General features: G+C 32.9%; 1 long non-coding RNA gene across 1 annotated transcript; it reads right to left on the bottom strand.

Annotated features, from left to right (window-relative positions):
- Positions 1-695: 695 nt before the first annotated feature.
- On the bottom strand, positions 696-5,478 carry LOC150036670 (uncharacterized). The gene is made up of 4 exons (XR_016529397.1): positions 5,449-5,478; positions 2,246-2,370; positions 1,022-1,108; positions 696-807 (listed from the first exon to the last, which is right to left on the bottom strand). It is a non-coding gene; the product is annotated as an uncharacterized LOC150036670 (long non-coding RNA).
- Positions 5,479-5,764: the final 286 nt, after the last annotated feature.

Genomic DNA, 5,764 nt, shown 5'->3' with positions numbered 1-5,764 from the left:
TATATACCATTTAGGTTATCACTTAGACGTGTTCCATCCGTATGTCTTTGCAAATATGTTTAAATTACAAAGATAACCTTGAATGTTAGTTTATTGGTTAGTAGTTAATACAACTAATTTTGAAATAAAACATCACATATTTTATCATATAAATAAAATATTTGTACATTATAATTATAAACTATAGGACCCTATAAGATTTAAAGCACCAACCCCAACACCTTTGCTCTAATCTAGCCTTGAAGGTTTACACCTTCCCATCGGCATCTCATTTTCTCTTGTAGATCTATTTACAACCTATAGGTTTAATCCCATCAGGTTGATCTACAAGATCCCAAACCGAATTGAGATATCGACTTCATTTTGAGATCCACAGATTTGATCCACTCATCTTTGTCAACATCCTCCATTGCCTTCTTGTAAAATAATGGATCCTCAATGTAACGATCCAATTTTTGAGTACTCTGACATGGGCCGCTACGACTAATTATTCATTTTTATTTAAACCATTTTGAACATCATATCGTAAATATAGTGAAAAGATAAATGACCAATCTAAAGTGAAATGGAAAATTTAATAACAAATTCAATAACCAAAACATTTAGTTGGGATCCCAAATAAAACGTTTACAAAGCAAATGAACAAAAAAAAAATCAGTGAAAACATGCCATCTGACAATGTACTTAAATAAAAATAAAAAAAAAAAGAAACATAAAAAAAAGCATGTGCAGAAGCGTTTTCTAATGTCCCCATATGGCTCTATCATGGGTTCCATCTGTCCCTCGTCAGTCTGTTCCTGTCATTACCTAAAAGGAAACATACAATATGAAACGATGAGTATAACAATACTCTGTAAGTGAGCTGCTACTAAGCCCTCTAGGTTACTTGCTAGCTAGTGAAGGAGTAATATAACATGCGACGAAAGACTTCAGAATCAATAAGCATTTAAACTATATTTAATTTGAGTTTTAAACATCTTGTTCATATAACATTCATAAGAGGGTTTGAAATACATATTACCTTTGAAGATATCTTCCACGAATTCAGTAGTAATCCACAAAGATAGAACTTGAATCTTCAAGAAGACCACCACCAAGATCTTCTCCACTATTCTCAAGCAGGTACATGTGGTGGAAACAATTAAATCAAGATGTTGAGGATGAACAAGTGAAGGTTGAGTAGGGTTTTTAGAATTTTTACTTCAGCAAGTAAACTCAGATTTTTTCATCATTTATCTGCATGGAGCTTCTATATATATAGATATAAATCATGCAAAACCAATAAGTTGCATGGAGAACACCACCTACTTGGTGATCATAACAAATTACAATTGGATTTTGGTGATAATCCATCAAAATGTAGTTAGTGGATTTTCCAAAAATTGGAAAAATCTACTAACTTAAAAATGATTTCAAAAATTATTTTTATTTTATTTTATTTATTCATTTTAAAAATTAGTTTTATAAAATTAATTCAAAAATAATTAAATTAAATAAAATTAATTTTAATTAATTTTTAATTAAATTAATATTAATTTAATATCTTAATATTAAATCAATAAAATACCAATTTCGCCAATATAAATAATTTCATATTTAAATCATAATTGATTTTCCAATTTCGTTTAATTTCAATTAAATTAAACATTTTTAATTGTATCGTATACAATCAATTGAAAACCCTAAAATTGAATTTGAGCATTTCAAATTCATAACCCTAATTTTATACATTAATACTCAATTTGTTATTCCAATTTAAGAGCTAGTAGAGGAACTTAATGAACCTACATATCATGAGCTCCAACGATCTATAATTAATTTTTTAAACTCTTTAATCGAATTAATTACTATTCGTTAACTATCAAGACACACCACTATAACTCGATAGTTGCACTATCCTCACTGTAGATATATTTCTGTCCATGTAAACTATAATCAGTAAGTCAATCCTTCACAGATCAATCGTAATTACAACTGGGTGAAAAATACCGTTTTACCCCTGTAAATACATCTTGTTCCTTAAGTTTCCACTGACCCTCCAATGAATGATTTGATTCATAATACTACTTATGAATCATGTCCCTCTCTATTATGAGAAGACAGGACCCCGATTGTTCAAGACTGATGGAACTCGAGACATACGTAGTGGAACTAGGATCTAATTACACTCTAATTACTTTTAATTAAAAGAAAATTATGCATGCAATTGAAGGAAAATAGTAATTAAAAAGGGATGAGATACAACCTTTGTAGCTCCCGAACAACGCTTTTCCTCGTCGAATCTCGACCTGAACTCTTCTGGACTACCATTAGAGTTGACCTACTATCCTCTAGACTCAGAACCGGGTTGTGGGACCCGGTGGATGAACCCTGAGAGAGAGAAAAGAGATGGAAAAAAGAAATGAATTTGGGTTTGGGTTTGGGTTTTCTTTTTTAACTTCACACACAAAAAAAGAGGTTTTTTCCAGCCCAAATTAAAAACAAAATTGGCAAATTGTAAAAAAAAAAAAAAAAAAAAACTTTAATTTAAAATCAAAAGCCCATTTTATAGAAAAAACCATGCAACAATTGCATGAACTAAATCCTAAAAACCCAACACCTATAATCAACTATCTTAGTGGGCTTAATGTCTCCACTATAAGCCAACACCTAGCCCACTATTTTTTTTAGTGAAATTATCTTATAAAAGTTTAGATTTTCCCACTAACTATAGTCAAAGGGCAAAATAGTCATTTGGTCAAAGTCAAACTTTGACCAAAAAGTTAACATTTTGACTTTTTATGATTTTTTTCGTGTTGACTAATTTTGACCTCCCGATCATGAATCCGCACTCATTTTCTCGAAATATAAATCAAATTTGAATATAAGGTCGGTCAAAGTTTGACTTTCCAAAGTCAAAAGTCAACTCTTTGACCATTTCCATCATTTTCAAGCTTCCGAATATGAACGTATTCATATTCTTGATATTGTCAGTTTCTCTCTCTTCACCTAATTCGAACAATTCGAATCATTCTACCATACTGTTCTAAGTTTATTCCATATGAGCTAGTAGGCGAACCTAATGGACCTATAGATCATAGGTTCCAACAATCCGAGATTAGCTGACTAAACTCTTTAAACGGAGCTAATCAACATTCGTTAACTAACGGGTCATTCCACTAGAGTCCCGTAGTTGCACTCCTCTCACTATAGATATATTTATGTCCATTTGATATAACCATGATTAGTAAGTTAATCCTTCATATGTTGTTCGTAATCTCGGCTGAGTCACAAAAATCGTTTTACCCCCGAGACTACATCTTATTCCTTAAGTTCTAATGAACAATTTGTTTAAGGTCCAACCTATAAACCGAATCCCTCTCGAGCCAAGGAGAGGGTGGAACCCCTTGTTCAAGACCTGGATTCAGTACTAAAGAAAACAACCTATCTACTATCCCTATAACGGGTAGAAGTGAATTCCATCTTGCAGCCTATGTTCCCAGCTATCCACCCGATCTTACCCCTGAAATGGGAGGCTTATTAGGCCAGTGATATTGAGCTGCCCTTGCCTATGCAGATCTAAGGATAATTCCGTGTAAACATGAGTTCATAGTTAACTCAGGATTAAGATTAAGTTACCTAGGTCATCAATTAACAAAATAGTCAGATTTATACATAAAACGACATTTAGAACGTAAAAAGTGACTATTTCATGGTTCAGTCTTATGTAAACTCTTTACATAGGATGGATCACATCGTTTGTATTAACTACAAAGTGAGTCGCATCCATAGTGTCCCCAAAATAAGGCGCCTAACCTTATTCATATACTATAGACTATTTTGGCTATATATTTGAACTTGATCCACATTTATGTCACTACATAAAGTTCAAACTACATTAAATAGCCTTAGGACCTTAGTTTATTGGATTCAAGATTACAATTTCAATAACAACTTTATCAAAAAAACAAAACAGAATATGTTTATTAATTTACAAACTACGAGTTTTAGACATAAAATCCAGCAAAGACCTGGAATCAACACTTAAAGAACAACCTATCTGTTAACCCTAAAATGGGTAGGAGTAAATTCCATCTTGTAGGGCTATCTCCCCAGCTAACCCGATCTTATCACTAAAATGGAAGGCTTATTGAGTAGTGTTGTTAGACTACTCTCACCGATGCAGATCAAAGGATAATCCCAAATAAACAGGAGTTCATAGTTAGCTCAGGATTAAGATCGAGTTATCCTAGGTTACTTTAGTATGAAATAGTATATTTTAAAAGTAAACAGTCGTTATAAAAAAAAGTGACTATTTCGTGGTTCAGTCTATATACAAACTCATTGCATAGGTCTACTCTCACCGATGCAGATCGAAGGATAATCCCAAATAAACAGGAGTTCATAGTTAGCTCAGGATTAAGATCGAGTTATCCTAGGTTACTTTAGTATGAAATAGTATATTTTAAAAGTAAACGGTCCTATTTCGTGGTCCAGTCCATATACAAACTCATTGCATAGGATGCCCTCACTCACATGTTTCTACATGAATGATCTGTGGATCATATTATTTGTATTATCTATAGAAAATGGGTCGCATCTAATAGTGCCGCATCCAATAGTGTTATCAAGATGAGATACTTAATTTCATCCATATACTTTAGGCTATATACTATTAACTTGTTCCTGTTTATGTCACACATAAAGTTAAAGTATTCATAAACTCGATCTCGAAGGAACTCACATAAGTCATAGTGTGTAATCTACAGGTCCACAAATCAGTCATACACTATGAACCTGGAGGAACATGAATAAGTCATAGTGTGTAACCTGAAGGTCCACAAATTAGTCATAGACATGAACCAGAAGAAACATGAATCAATCATGTATAACCCAAAGGTCCACAAATCAATCATAGACATGAACCTGAAGGAACATGAATCAGTCATAATGTGTACATATACAGTCATATGTGTACATCTGTCCAAATAAAAGAAATTAACAGGAATCCTATAACTTGGGATGCATAAGTTTTCATACAAACTTATGTGTTATATTTTACAGTCGTTCATCTTAGGGATAAAATTTCATATATATCCTTAGTCAGTCAATCAATGCTTCAATTAGAATAATCAGTCAAATTCGTCTTAACAGTCTCAAGAAACAGTCCAAAAATTTAATTCAAGCAAACAAGCGCTCTTTGTCCTGACTAATGCCAAGAATCAACCTAACTAAACAAAAATTCAATATAAGCCCTTACCATGACACGCCCAAATCCAAAATTCACCCCAAAAACTCATCAATTAATCGTTGCCAAATAACACTACAATGTTGTTAGACCGCGACTTAATAATTTTCAAAACCTCCAAATTACCCTTCAAACGCTAAGAGAAACGTGATTATAAACCCAATACATAACATGTGTTCAAGAATCCAACCAAGAACAACACCAAAAACCCAAAAACTTACACAAAACTCTTACTCCAACCAAGATCCGATCGGAAGCCAGATGCGTGCGACTCTTTTCAGGTGGTGGCTAGGGTTGGAGAACAAAACCCTCTTCCCTTTCGTTTCGCGTGCGTGAGGGAGAAGAAAATAAATCTTAATTTTTTTCCTTTTATGGCATTCTAAACGAGAGGGAGAAAGAGAGGTTTTTTTTTCACTCTTAACTCAAATGAAACCATAACTCACCTATTAATAATTTTCTCCTCCCCTTTTCTCCTTTAATTCCAAGTTCCTTCAAAATCTAAATCTCTTTTCTAAATTAAATTCAAATACATTCAAA

This window comes from Benincasa hispida, chromosome 4, assembly GCF_027475165.1.
Source record: "Benincasa hispida cultivar pf3 chromosome 4, pf3_genome.v1.1, whole genome shotgun sequence".
Classification (NCBI taxonomy): Eukaryota; Viridiplantae; Streptophyta; class Magnoliopsida; order Cucurbitales; family Cucurbitaceae; genus Benincasa; species Benincasa hispida.
Note: the sequence above shows the minus strand (reverse complement) of the source record. Positions and strands in the feature narration are given on the sequence as shown.